At 43.9% G+C, this 15622-nt stretch overlaps 1 pseudogene; it reads left to right on the forward strand.

Moving 5' to 3' along the window:
• Positions 1–851: 851 nt before the first annotated feature.
• LOC149748987 (spermatogenesis-associated protein 31D1-like) lies at positions 852–14998 on the forward strand (annotated as a pseudogene).
• Positions 14999–15622: the final 624 nt, after the last annotated feature.

Raw genomic sequence — 15622 nt, forward strand, 5'->3', positions numbered from 1 at the left:
GAAAGAAGTTTCTTTCCCAACCTCAAAGGAATTACACTTCCTGAAATGTCCTTATTGAGAGATAGCTAAACTCTAGTCTTGATGGACCGATCACACACACACGGCCAGGTATCGTTTTGCTCCCTCCCTCTCCTTATGAGTCACTCTACATCTTTTATTATTTTTAAAGCTTTTTAGTACAAAAATGTTTAAACATGCACGAAAGCAGACAGAACAGTGTAACCTCCCATACACTCCTCACCCAGCTTTCACAGTTATCATTTGGCATGTGTGATACATCCCATCTTTTACACTATGATTAAAGTGTAAAAGCCCATTTAAACGTCTTGTCATCTATCTCTTAAGACATATGCTATGTGCCCATGTCAAAGCTCTCACATTTCTTTGATATTTATCACCTGTGGTACACAGTTATTCACAACAGACGTACACAGCATTGGTGACACAAAAGCATTGTGCTTTAGAGGCTCTGGCAATCAGTTCTGCTCTGCCTTTTAGTCAACCCTGAGGAGTCATTTGAATGAATTCCTCCCTCAACCCCATAGAGGAAGTAATCTTACAGATCAAATTCAGTGCACAATATTGCTTTCCCTTAATCACACAGTAACTATAACATGCAGAAAGAATAGAAGTAGTCAACTGTGCATGTTGATAAAGACTTGACATCATTATATGTGTTTTCAAATATTTACAAGAAAATATTTTTCCTGTCACATAGTTAAAATGAGCTATTGTGTTGCAAGTTAAACACAGTAGATAAAACACACTTGTTTATCTTCTCTCTTTCCCCAAATGCCATTCAAAGCAAGAGTAGATGAAAAAAAAAAAAGAGTAGGTGAAAAGAGGTTCAACATCTCTAGCCATCAGGGAAATGGAAACCAAAGCCACTGTGATATAACACTTCACACACACAAGAATGACTAGAAACAAAAAGTCAGATTAAAACAAGTGTTGGTGAGAATGCAGAGAAACCGGAACCCTGATACACTGCTTGTGGGAATGAAAAATGGTGCAGCTGTTTTGGAAAACTGTCTGGCAGCGCTTCAAAATGTTAAACATAGAATTACTATGTGACCCAGCAACTCCACTTCTAGGTATATACTCAAGAGAAATGAAAACATATGTCCGCACAAAAACTTGTAAACGAATGTTCATAGCAGTATTATTCCTAAGAGTTAAAAGGCAGAAACAACCCAGATGTCCATCAGCTGATGAATGGGTAAATAAAATATGGTATATCCATGCAGTGTAATATTTTTGGCATTAAAAAGCACTGATACATCTACAACATGGCTGAACCTTGAAAATTTTATGCTAAGTGAAAGAAGCCAGTCACAAATAACCACATATGATTCCATTCATGTGAAATGTTCAGAATAGGGAAACCAAGAGAGGACAGAAAGTAGATTAATGGTTGCTTAGAGCTGGGAGATGAAGGGTGGCGGGTAATAGCTAAAGGTTACAGGGTTCTTTCTGAAGTCATGAAAATGTTTTTAAAATTGTGGTGATGCACATGTCCGTGAGTATACTAAAAATCATGGAATTACACACTTTAAATGAGTAAATTGTATGGTATGTGAACTATATTTCAATAAAACTATTCAAACAAAGGATTTAAAAAGAATAAGTGCTTAAGGATGACTAGAAGGAGAGAGGATACGACAAAAGATGTCAACACATGTTTGGAAGACGGAAATCTGGTGGAGGAATGGTAACTGGCGAGCAGAGCAGACGAAGTGCTGGCAAACCAATTCACACCACAAAATGCCAGAAGACAGATGACCTGGTGGCACCAGATAAGAAAAATTAGGGGTTCCGTGCTGTAAACATGTTGATTTTTTTCCTTCTTTTTTTTTTTTTGTATTGTGTTTAATTAAAATAATTGTTGGTGGGGAGCAGGTGGTGCTCTTCTACAGCATTTTGTAAACTCCTGTTGAAATGTGCAGAGGATCCCAGGTTTCTTGCCTGGGACAGAACGTGAGATAACTTTGAAAGCTGGCATTACACATTTCTGGGGTTTGGGTATGGTGGTGGTGGTGGTGGTAGCTGCAAGAATCAAAGGCAGAAATCTCAAAGGTTAGGTAAAATCCAGAACAGCAGGCAATGGTCCATTTTGTAAATGTATTTATTTGAAAATAACTAAACTTGTGGAAAAGTTGCATGGATGGTAAAAACCATGTACCCTTTATCCAGACTTACCTACTAACATTTTGACCCATTTGGGATCTCTCTCCTCTTTCTGTCTCTGTTTTTGTCTCCTTCCCTTTCTCTTTATATATGAATATGCACACACACACATATATGAAAACTATGCATACATTTGTGAATATTTGAAAATACATTTCATGCATCATGCACCTTCTCCTTGAATATTTCATTGTGTATTTAAGAAAAAGAAGATTCTCTTACATATAGTACAGTTATTTATCCCCTTCAGTAAATTTAACAATGACATAAAAGTTTTAACTAATCTCCCATTCATATTCCATTTTTGTCAATTTATTGAGTAATGTCCTTTGTGGCTTTTTTTCAAAACCTCCATTACAGGATTCAGAATCACAGACTGCATTTAGTTGTCATGTGTTTTTAGTCTCCTTTAATCTGGATCAGTGTTTCTCAGTCTTTCTTTTTTATGACAAGGCCATTTTTTGAAGAATATATTTGATGTGTCATTTTTATGACCCCTTCTCTCCTGGAAATTCTTGTGGTGGAGCTTATATTGCTCAGACTTTAGAGGATGTTTTTGCAGTTGTGAATCCTAGGGACCTCAGGGAGAGTCAGGACCAGACTTTCTATAAAAAACACAATACCAGAGATACAAAGATAGGTGGAGGGATTTTTCTGAACAGATACACCTCCTGCAGTCAAGGGAGGAGGGTATGTGAGATGGAGTGGGCTTGAAATGTACCCTCCTTTTGGGTAGAGACAACAGTGGAGCTGTGGATGCAGGAGAAGACAGGTAAAGAAAGGAGCTGTCATTACTAGTATCCTCCTCATAGGGGAGGGAGAGAATCAGGTATCTGGGGTCAAGACTGATTCATCAGACTCAACGAGGGAATACAGGCAAGCGAAGTAAGGAAATGACACAGCTTAATTTCAGCAGTTTATAATCTAAATAATGAAGGTATAAGGGCTACAACTATTAAATGAGTAGCACAGGGAGATGAAATAAATACATATACACATCAACAAAAATGACATCATTGTTTAAAAAGGTATGGAGATGCCAACAGGAATTTTGATGGAAGGTAAGAAAGTAGATGGGGAAAAAAAATCATAAAACTTTTCATAGAAGAAGTAACCATGAGTGTGATTCAAGAAAGCTAAATAGTGTGAAGTTTTATGTTAATCTGGGTAGGTGTTGGTTGTGTTTAATATTTACTGTAGCTGTATATGTCAGAGACTTCAATTTCCTATAGTGTCCTTGTTTTAATCTCCCTTGGTGTCTTCAGATTTCCCTGTCTCCTCCTTATATAGAGCCTATGCCTTGCAGCTCTTTTGGCTATGATCCTGTTACCATACTGGAGCCCTGTTGATGTGGTAGTAAGGTGCAGGGGGGGTGGGGTGGGGAGGGGATATGATTAAATCTTTTAGTGGGCCTGTGTCCCTGGGTTATTCACAGATGTTTCTAACACTTTTCTCTCTTTCTTTCTTTTCACTTTTTAGAAGAGATAGGAAGGCTAGAGGGAACTGGAGTTGGATAATTTCCCTTCTCCCATGTGGGATAAGTCTCTGGTAGTCTTTTCCTCTGCTGAGTAAGCTTCTGTTATGGAGAACATTCAGGGGATATTTCAGAATGTTTTCAAAATTGTTACTTTTCTTCCCATTCCCACACTCCTCCACCAGAAACATCAGAATTTTTCATGGCTCTTCACTGTGAGAACCTGGTGGGGTTCCCACAGGCGAAATCCATGAATAGGTGGAGGCCCCCCTAAGATAATGACCCTAGGAGTTTCTCGCTCTCATGTTAGCCCACATGCATCCTCTAGCAATTTGTCAAAGTGTCCTTTTAAGTGTTCCTATCAATTTATGGCTCCAGTGGCCCCTGCTTGAGGTAAGCTGACCTCAACTGTGATTCTCTGCATTCACCCTCTATGAAGATTTTGGAGTGATTTGCCCTGTGACCTTAATTCTCTAATGCTACAAGAAAAGTCACTGACTTTCAATTGGTTCAGATTTTGCTTCTTCCAAAGACTGGAGTAATGACTCCCAAGCTCTTTAAGTGTTGGAGCTGGAACCAAAAGTTGCCTCTCAAAGAATGATTATTTTCTTGTTCCCGTGCTCACATTTCTCAGTGAGATTGGTTGGGTCAGAGAGACACCTAAGATAGGAAGTTCAAGGACAGGATAGAACATCATAGGCCAGGCAGGGCCAGTATTTCTGGGGGGACTAAGGCTTCCAATTGAAGCCTGTGGCCCACCTGAGTGTTTGGAGATTCCAGGATAAAATCCCAAGCAATAACTTTGCAGTAACTCTGTGGTCCTGGGTTGGGTTATTTAGAGAGTTTGGGATCTCTGCAGGAGAACAGAGTTCCCCATTGCTTGATCATGCATCACATTCTCACGTCAGGCATCACTCGACAAAGCCTTCCTTTGTGCTGGGCTGATCAGAGCAGCAATGCTGAGCCTCTGAGCAGAGGCTGGAGCCTGAGCTCCAGGATACAGGGTCCCATCTGAGGAACATGGACGTGACTGTTGGCCTCAGATGCTGTGCCCTCCTTGGGCAGATGACTTCTGACTGGGAATATCAAGTGTGGATCTCATAGACAAAAGTCCTTCTTTGAGTTTGTCAAAGAAGAAAAACATCGAAAGCATCTTAAACCTTTAAAATTGATAAACGGAAGGAACATAAAGTTCTGTTAATTAAAATAGAGTCATATTATTCATGGGTAATGAATATCTGAGTTTCCTAGAGAGGAGTGAGAGAAATGAGCCCCAGCCCTTCATTCTTTTCTTTTTGTTCTCAGTGTCAGGGCAGAGCCAAGAGGAGAAGGAAAGGTGGAACACTGAAAGGTAAGGTTCTGCCTATCCCACCTGAACTCTCCAAGGGTGACCCTTCCTGCCTTTTCCATGAGATCCAAGGTCCCTGATCTCTGAGGATGTCAACTGCTAGATACAGTTTCTCTCAGAAACCAGAGTTCTCAGAGGAGAGACTTGTGGGAGGGCAGTCAGAGCCTGAGACACTCCTCAGATCCCCTGCTCTGCTCATCGCTGGGCATGAACCAGTGATGGACCTGGGCAATGGGTGTTTCCCAACAGGTGGCCATGTGAGATGTCAAGAGTCAGAACTTCTGTGTCCTGACTTTGTAAAAGTCCTTTGACTTCCAGGATGATGAGATTCATCTCTGAGGTAAATAACCATTGACCTGTATTCCTCAAAGGGTGGTTCTGAATATCACATGGGAGAATACATATGAAAGCCCTTTGTGAATGATACAGCAACATATATTTGAGCTTTGTTATTATCATCATTGACCATGTGATCTGGCCCTATTTCCTAGTTCTTGGGGCTCTCCAAGTCCAATCCACCAAGGGTACCACTAAAGGACATTCCACTAAGCCTCTTATAAGGTCTCCTTGTTTCTACCTTCATCACTCTCCTGGTTTCCCAGGTTGGAGAGCTTGCCAGAGCAAAGTTGAGGAGGCAAGGAAGGTGCTCTCTCTTCTGCAAAGGTGACTGAACATTACCTTCTTTCCTGTATCCTGCTTTTTAGTTGAGTCTTTGAAGTTCTAGGGCCTCAGTGAAGCCTGTTATTGACATGGGAGGGAAAATCCTCAGATTCAGAAATGTGAAAGCCTTGGGGAGGGGGATAAAAGATTTATTGTGAGATTAAGGAAGTAAAAGAATGTGAAAGGATCGTATACATTGGGCAGCCATACTTTTGCCAGACCTGCCAGGGTCTCATGTTTGTTCTGGTCCTGGTTGCATCTTTGTACTTCCTGTCTCCTGCAGCCCCCTGGGCCGGCACGATGACACCACCTGCTTTTGTCGGCTTTTATGTCCAGACCCCTTCTGTGAGGTGTGTAATAATGCAACTGCTGAGGTCAATCGGCTGCTACTCTCACAGGCCCTGGAAGATTCTACTTCCTCTGTGTCCCCCTTGGCTTCCACAGCTCCTGTGACTGAGTCATCATTTACTCTGTCCCCTGCCTTCTCAACAGTCCCTTCAAGAGACCTAACGCCAGCATCTCTGCCTGAGCCTTCCCCACTGCCCCCCTCCGTTCTCTCCCCTAACCCAATGACTCTCTTAGTTGACTTTTTTTCACCCTCACCACTGGGTCACTCTCTGGCACCAGAGCCTTTTCCTTCCTTGAATTCCCAGTGGACTATTCCCCACCCCAACCCCTTGCCTTTCCCCCTCTCCTACCACATGACACTCAGACAGCAGATCCTGTTCTCCCACGAGAGGCCACATTTTCTCTCTTGACCCCACCCTTTCCCAAGATATCAATCCCTTATCAGATTTGTCCCAGGCAGTGAATCACCCCGATTCTTTTGCTTGTCATCATGCACCACCAACTCTGTCTGTTTCACCACAGCCAGAGTGCACTTTATCTGTGACTCAACCTAAATCAACTTCCATCTTACTGAAGCCTGTCCTGGAGAAGTTATCTCCAGATAGCTCTGGTGGGTTATCCACTTGTGTTTCAACAATCAGAGGCACTGAGCTTTCAAGCCTGTCAATTTCCGACTGCTCCTGGTGGCAAGCTCATGCCAAGAACGTGTTCCTCCCCACAGTATCACACTCTGATCTTCAGAGAGAGAATGTTTCCCTCCATCTACCAGACACCTGTCTCTGGAGAGACTCTGTTACCAAGCACATGGAGGCCAACAGCCATTCTTTCTTTGGCTTTAACATCCAGGGACTCTTGGAGAGACAAATAAAAAAGAAAATGGCTCTCCAGAGTTTAGAGAAGAAACAAAAGGAAGAGGGACCATTTTCAAAACAAATGTCAGAATGCCAACAGACATCTTCAGGGAATTCATTGCAGTCACTTGATGTAAAGGACACTAGAGCCCCCCAAACTGGCTGGAACAGTGAAAGCAAAACAGAGCAGCTGCGCATTTGTCAGCAGCTCCTATATGACGTGACTTTGGGGGAAAACTTGCAGCAGAAATATAGCCAGCTCTTCTGGGGTCTTCCCTTTTTGCACAGTGAGTCCCTAGTGGCTACTCTCCTGGCTTCTAGTAGTAGTTCCCCACTAGAGTCTCACTCTGTTTTATTCAATGGAATCTGTAATGCTTCTGCATTCAAAATGCGGGATCAAGGATCTCCACCACTTCTTCATTCCCCTCCTCTTCTGCTCCCTCATGTACATCCACAGCCCTTGCCTCAAACTAAACCCCAATCCCAACTCCCAATTCTACCATCTTCTTCTCCATCCCAGATTAGGGACCATGGAGTATCTTTCCATAGATTCCAGAATGAGTCGACTCTCATATCACGACTGGAAATCAACACCTGGAATGGCACGTGTTGCAGAAACAACAGGAAAGTTTGTGGGGTTTAATTCCTGTGCTCCAAAAATCTCAAGAAGCCACTTGTCCTCAAGCTCTTAACCTCCCATTGGTCAACCGGTCGTCCCATGCCTATGTACCAGTCTCTGTCCTTGGCCATTTTCATATCACCAGTGAACCCCGGGAGAAACTGGAGCTCCACGTTCCAAGGAGGCTAATTCCACGATGGTGCCTCCAAGCCTGTAGGAATCTAGAGTCCCCAGCACTGATGGAGCCTCAGTATAAATTAAAAGAAGTACCTCGGCAGAGAGGCACACATGTTCACTTACAAATCTCTGAGCTTCAGGGCAAGGATAGCAAGGATATAGGGAAGACTGAATTGGGTCTCCCAGCAAATTTCCATGAGAGGGCCCCAACAAAGTTTCAGCTAAGGGATGACATGAGGAAGAATCTTGGCTATATCCTAGAGAAGAGCCCAGAAGACAGTCCCACAAGAGGTCTCAGAATGTTACCTAGTGCAGGGTCTGAGGGCTGCTTTGGAGACAAAAACTAACTGTGTGTGTCACTCAAGGAATCACTCAGGGAATGAATTATTAAATGTCTCAAGGAAGGACATAGATTGGAATCAAATAAAAACCATTCTTAGATTACATGTGAGCACGAAGTCTTGGCAGATCAGTGCAGGTAGGATTCCTATAGGTGTGTGTCGTTCATGGCTGGCTGACGACAATACTTTGCCTCCTTCTGGGAGTTCCCAGACCGATATGGAAGACACAGATTCAAAAAGTGCAATGGTAGGTAAAGTCTACCACCAGATTAGCACTCTAGAGCTTTCTTTTCTTGATCCTAACATCCGAAAGGTGCTAGAAGCCCAGATTTTAAGGTTTCGTGTGACTCAGAGATGGGGTCTACCCCTCAAGGTTCTTGAATCCATAAAATTCTATATGTTGAGGGAAGCCAAAACATGGCCTCTTCCTCAATTTGACTTTCCCTCCTCAACCACCCATATTTCTGGGGTGGATTCCAAAGGTGAGGTTTCCAAGCCCCTTGAAGGAAGTTCTAAAACTTCTCAGGGAAACAAGGTGAGAACTACAAATTCAGTCCCGGTGCTGGATCATCCTCTTCCTGTTATCTCATCTGTGGACAAAGAAGGACAGCGGGCCCCGCAACCATCACACTCTGATATCGACCAAAGGCTTGCAGAGGACGTTCAGACAATTGAGCATGGCAGACAGACTTTTCAGCCACTCACACACAGAAACAAAGACAAAGTGAGTCAGAGTGAGACTCTACTAGACCACAGATGCAGCCCAGAAGTGCCCATGAGGCAAGCCGGGGATGGACATGAGCCAAGGGATGAGAACATGAACTCCAGTGATACAGTAGAAATGATTCAGGGCCCAACGATAGTGGGGAAGAATTTAGAACATTCTTTCATGTCCAATGTATCCAGGGAGATATTCAAGGCCAAGGAGCTGTGTGCTCTTAAATCACAATATTGGGACATCTTGACAACCGGCGAGTTGGAAAGCTCCCAAATGGCATATGTCAATATGGATAAAATAGAAACTACCCTGACCCCCCAATGTCCCTCACCAAAAATAACTGTTCCCCAAGATTCTAAACTATCAGACCTTCAAAACCAGCTCCTTAGTGAGTTAAAGTTTAAATTCGAGGGTAAGGAGCATAGCCAGGCTGTACACTGTCCCACTGACATGCCCCTGTTTTCAGGTAGGTTGCCTTCCAAGTCTTCACTGATTCATGTCCACAGTGTCCCCACTGGGGACACGGCAGCTTCCCAGGTGCTGCAAGTCCACGTGGAGGACAGTGGGATCAGCACGGAGCAGAGGCAGGATCCCTCTAAGCATGTCTTATGGAACTGCCAGGTTAAGAATTTCCCACCTGTTGCAAAGAGAGTGAGACCTCCGGGCTCCAAAGCAGGAGAATACAGAAGTGAGGATTCAGGACTAGGGACATCTACAGGCAGAAAGAAGAGCCACCCTGTTGAGGAAAATTAAAGGACACTTCCCCACCTCTGTCACAGAATGAACAGCTTCCTCCAGAAAGTTACTTCAGAAAAAAGATGAGGTGACTTTTCCAGTGGATTGACTCCAAGAGGAAAATCAAAGACCAGGCAAGTCCCCAGCAAAAAGCCAAATTCATGTCAACCTTTGTGCAGCACCAAGACTCAGTTGAAAGTGCAGCTATCTTTGTGAGCTATGGGCCTCCTGAAGCTCAGGAGCTCATGACAGCCATTGGGAAGATCCTAGAGGAGAAGCTGGCATGTAGGTTCAAATCTGAGGCCTTGGAGTTAAGTCAGCACAGGAAGAAACTGCAGACCCAGGTACAGCCTGACAAGGGACATCCCTCCAACTGTGGGGCTCTCTCTGACCCACAGCAAGAGGAGTGGGCATGTACCAAGTCCTCAAATCAAGAAGCTGTTTCTGTTGACCAGACTTGTCTTACAAGTGTTAGACAGAACAGAGACAGGATCAGACATCACCAGGAAGTTGTGGCCTTTGAGGGCTAGGTATTATGCCAGAGTCAACCCTCTTCCCTGTCCTCCAGGGAGCTTGTACCCAATCCAAGCCCCACCTGCGTGCATCAAGAATGCCAGGTACCTCCGGCCACCCTCACCCCTGATGAAGGCACTGTGTTCAGAGATTTGACTCTTCTATTCAAACAGAAATTGCTTCTCCAGCATTTTCAGGGAGAAAAAATTTCTCCAAAGAACTCAGTCGTTGTTGAGAAAACCTCGCAGTTTTCATGATAACACATCCTCTGATGAAAACAATCTTTCTTTAGTACAACTGAGAATATTGATCCTCCTCAATAAATGTTTCTTCTAATAGAGAAACATTAGTGCTCTCTGTGTACTGCACTGGGGGCATGGGTTTTGGGTATCCTGGAACTTGTTTGTAGAGAAAGGAAGGAGTAGTTCAGCTCATACTGATTTCCTCTCTTGGCGTCTAAGAGATGACGAGTTCCTTGCAGGGAACCTGTCCGCAGCCTCCTCAGTTTCATCCTGGGGTCCTTTATTTGATCCTGCTTAGATGTCCCCTACTTAAAAAACTTTATTTTTCTATAAAAAAGTACAAAAACTTTACTCTAGAAACTTTCAGGCTTTTCCGAAGTGAGAAAAGCCCTTAAAGTCCAGAACTTGGCTCAAACTGTCTTCTTATCTGCTCTCAAACTATCCTGAACTATATACAGCTACAGTTGGATAAGTTACTCTGGCATAATGTAGCCAGAATTAACTCTTGTTCCTGCAGAAAGTTTTGGAGAGTGTTTAGGCCCTGAGGTTAGTGGAAGACAGAAATCTTCCTCTTAGATCTCTTGGTGAGGATCAAATGTCACCTGCAACTGAGAGCCCTTCTCTCCTTCATGAAGTTTGTAGTGATGGGCCATGTTCCCCACCCCTTAACCTTACCCTAATGAAAATGGGTAGCAGTTCACTTTTTCCCCTTCCTCTACCCTTACTGGAGCAGTAGGGAAGACTGAATTGGCAGCTCTGAAAAGGACAAGGGATATGAATATTTTCCTGAAGATGGTGACTTACTTTCGTTTAGAAAGAAGCTGCTGATTCTCATAGGTAGGTGGTCATTGAGTGGGGTGTATATAAATGGGCTTTGTGATTGTGGACGCTGGGTTGGCCAGGGCAGCGTCTAGGAACTGGGTGGGTCCGGCTTAACAATCTGCTACACATGGGGTGTTAATCTGTCTGGAAAGCACATTTTGAGCTTGACAATGAGGTCTCTGTGCTTGTGAGAACACCTTGAGGAACAGGAAGAGCTGCTCCTCAAGGAAATTTCTTCAGGATATGTAGCTTAATAGCATCATTTACAGGAGTGGTCATCAGGCAGTCACCCAGAATTTTGGGGAAAAGGAGAAAGAGAGTAAGGAAAATGTAATGGTGGAATGAATGGGAAAGGAAGCAAAAAATGAGAAGGGGAAAGAATGACATCATCATCACTACTCATGATCCCATACTGCCCATCCATTCCACCCAACACAACCCTACCTATGCCTCCAGTACCTCCTGGCTACTAATCAGGGTTTTGTAGAGCACAATGATACCATTTTAACATAAGAGTATACTGGATAATCTTTGAGCATGAAGACAGTATTCCCAGGGATGTCATCAGGGAGACGTGTGCTATTCGGTGCCTGCCCTCCCAGTCATGGTACACATTTCACCAAGATTACAGTAATTTAGGGGTGTATTAGTTATCTATTGCTGTATAAAGGACACCCCTAAATTTAGTGGCTTAAAAAAGCACATATTCGGGGCTTCCCTGGTGGCGCAGTGGTTGAGAGTCCGCCTGCCGATGCAGGGGATACGGGTTCGTGCCCCGGTCCGGGAAGATCCCACATGCTGTGGAGCGGCTGGGCCCGTGAGCCATGGCCACTGAGCCTGCGCGTCCGGAGCCTGTGCTCGGCAGCGGGAGAGGCCACAATGGTGTGAGGCCCGCGTACCGCAAAAAAAAAAAAAAAAAAGCACATATTCATTATCTCACAGTTTTTGTGGGTAGGAATCCAGGCAAGGCCTACCTGGGTTCTCTGCTTCAAGGTCTCTCACAAGGCTGCAATTAAGGTGTCAGTTGGGGCTGGGGTCTCATCTGAAGGCTTGACTGTAGAAGGACTCACTTCTGTGCTCACTTATACAACTGTTGGCAGGATGAAGTTCCTCAAAGCCTGTTGGACTGAGATCCTCAATTCTTTGTTGGTTGTTGGCTAGAGTTGGCTCAGTTCCTTGTCATGTGGGCCTCTCCAACATGGCAGCTTGCTTCATCAATGTCAGGAGACAGTCTGCTAGCAAGACAGAAGTTACGATCTTTTGTAAACTAATAATGGAAATGATATCCCATCACCTTTTCCTTATTCTATTAGAAGCAAATTACTAAGTCCAGCCTACACTCAAGGAGAGGAGTAATTATACAAGGGTGTGACTATCAGGACGTGGGGATCATTGGAACCGTCTTAGAAGTCTTCCTAAGACAAGGGTTTCTTCTTGGACACCCCACTCAGTTTACTGAAGCAAAAGTGGCCAGAGGTGTCAAGTGTATCCTTGACCTCATTCACATTCATATCATCAAGGTCAAAGCTATTTAATGGCTAAGTAGACTGGTAGCTGGTAAGAAAAACAAAGAGGTTGGAGCATCCAAAGAAGGAGGGAAAGGTGGCATGCAGGTAAAGGTGGTGTGGGGTCACCATGAATAATCAAGTGAAAGGAGGCCTTACAACCACGTGACTCACCATTGCCAGTTTTCAGACTTGGGAGAGAGAAAACATTAGGTGCAATATAGCTCATGCTGGCTCCCCCAGTCCCTCCCCTCTGCCCTAGCTTTCAGACCATAGGGCTAAAGAAGCAACCTTCAGCTCCTGTAGAGACAGCCACACTTACAGAGGAAGCAAACCCTACAGATTGCAAGGTTTAGTTTCTGCTCTTATCAATATATTTAATATAGCGCATCCATCATTTCAAATGTGCTTCTCACAGCTGAAACATCAGAGAAAATGAGTCACCCAATTGGTGGAAAAGCCGGTACTAGGGAACTCACAGCATTTAACTCCCATCCTGGGATATTTTCTATGTAACCATGGCCCGAGGACTTTTAACCAAGGGCTTAAAAGATGAGTTACTGGCGTGGGGTCACATAACAAGTCATACCTGGTGCCCAGATGTTTGCTTCCATTCAGAGAAACATTACATGAGGAAACGAGGCTGAGTTTACACCTTCAGAACATCTATAAAGTGACCTGTCCAAATGAGGTGGCAGCACCATCCAGGAGTGATCCCATACTCTCGTTCTGCTTCTAGGACTGTTTTCCTTTTTCCCAGACTCCTGTTCCTATGGGAAAGGACTGTCATAAAAGGCAGGAAAGTATGTTAGCTGAACAATGACTGGAGAGATCAGGATCAATTTCTCTAGAAAAAGATTTCATGTGCTTTGTGCCCACACTCAGGATCACAGTGTTGGGCAATTTCAGGAGGGGTTTCATATACAGGATATTTTGTGGTGCCTGAAGAAATTGTCACTGACATAGAATGTGACAGGAATGGTCTATCTGAAGTTTTACAACCGCCAGCCCACACTCCAAACCTAATATCAGGGCAAGCAAAATGGATGAATCAACTGGTACCTTGACGTGGATTGGGCACAGGAACCCCAGATCACAGGTTCAGGCATCATGAATTTCTTTGGTGCCAGGTGCTACCTAAGAGGATCAGATTCCTTCAGGCAGCCTTCACAGGGATTAACACTGAGAACTGTGCCCCAATATGCAGTCTCAATGAAGAGGTCCAGGCTATGAGATCAGACTCTTCTCTGAGGCCTTTCTTCTAGAACTTCTACTTGGTCCTGGATTAGAGCCTAAATTAGGCTGTTATTTTCCTGGGGACACAAGTACACGTTTGGTCTTCATTAGGGAGGCCAAGAGACAGTTCAAAGACTTGTGGAGGCTGCCTCCTTATCTCTCCCAGGAAACTCAGGGTTTATTCTTTCCTTCTATGAGGTGGGGTGGGGGTGGGCAGGCAGGGAAGGAACTGATTATTATGCAAGTTTAGCAGTGCTTCACTGTGGGAAGGAGGTTGGGCTGACAATGACAAGGGTGGGTAATTTTCCTCTGTAGCAATGCTTGCCCAGCTTTAGGCATCCTTCATTTGAGGCAGGATAATTTACCAAGCTATGGATTGCTGTTTCCACTCCCTGCCAGAGGGGACTCCAAAAGGAATAAAAGCTAACTTTCCCCTTCTGTCTTACAGGAAGTTCTGGGCTTCTGGTCTAAGGGATTATTAATGGCTTTCATGTTTCCTGCCCCCAAACAGAAGTTGTGAGATACCTGTTGTACAGTCCAGTCCAGTCCAGATTCTCATGTGGGAGGAGAATTCACCTGGGTGTTCCCAGGAGAGAGGAGATGGGGGTTGATATAAGTGCTGGGTTGAAAGAAGGAGAGTTGACTAAAGGTAGCAGTGGCTCCAATGACTCCAGAATAAGGATGTAAAGATGAGTTCCTTATGTGGATGGCTTTTGTGTGGAAGTCCTCTCGGAGACAGCACGATTTTTTATGGGATGAAATAATGTTTGGTGAGATGACTAATCATCAAGTGCCATTATTTTGGGAGCTTCAGTAAAATACTGCACTGCCCATGCTTAGCATAGAGGCTGTGAAGCCAAGGCCGTTAATTTGGCCTTTTAATGGACCAAATGGGCCTGGACAATGAATATCCCAGTCCCACCATGGTGGACTTAAATCAGAGGCTCTTTCCTATATATTTGTTTGACAGTGAATATTACACTAAATAGGCAAAAGGCCCCAAGTAATGACTAATACTGAGTATCTTTCTACACTTTAAAATGGGGGCTTTGAGCCAGATTTAGTTTAATTTAGAAAAATTAAGTACTGCTTGTTATTGTACTTCAATTCTGTGAAACAAATTTATGCTTTTATGTGTATTATCCTGTTTAATCTTTACAACTCTTTGAATCAGGTTTCTCTATCCCCTTTTATAGAAAGCAACCTGAAGGACAGAGAAGGTAATATACATTTAGTGTGCTAGCATGGAAGAAGGAGCCAGGGATAGAGAGCTCCCTAACAATGTGAGGAATTATTTGGATGTAAATGACAGCAAATACAATTCAGCTGACTTAAAAAAGAGACCCTTGCTCAGCTACCTGAAAGACCCTAGGAGTGAGGCTAGCCTTAGGCAAGAGGGTTCATACTGGGGCTCAGTTGATGTTATCAGTATTGTTTCTATCCATTTCTTGGCTTTATATTCTGGACTGGCTTCATTGTGAGACTTTCTGATGGCAACTTCATAGCTATATCTTCCAAGCTTCAAGCGCAACTAAAAATGGGTTATCTCTTCCACTAGTCCCTTCAAAAGTCCTATTGTGCCTTACTGTCTCTAGCTTGGTCCCATGCCCATCTCTCACTGTTGCCAAAATCATGGAACAATCTTTTTGGCCAAGCCCGAGTGGTATACCCATCCTTAAAGTAGGAGAGTCGGGGAACAACTACTCCACTTGCACATGGACTGAGACTGAGAATGGGCTTAGTTTCCCAGAGGGCAAGAGAATAACTGTCTCCAGAAGGTGAGTGAAGGCTGAGTGTCAAAATAAAAACAAAAACAAAACAGATGTCTGTCATAGCCCTCTCTCAC

This window comes from Delphinapterus leucas, chromosome 6 (assembly GCF_059928025.1).
Source record: "Delphinapterus leucas isolate spDelLeu-1000000601 "Yukka" chromosome 6, BTC_Dleu_Yukka2, whole genome shotgun sequence".
Taxonomy (NCBI): Eukaryota; Metazoa; Chordata; class Mammalia; order Artiodactyla; family Monodontidae; genus Delphinapterus; species Delphinapterus leucas.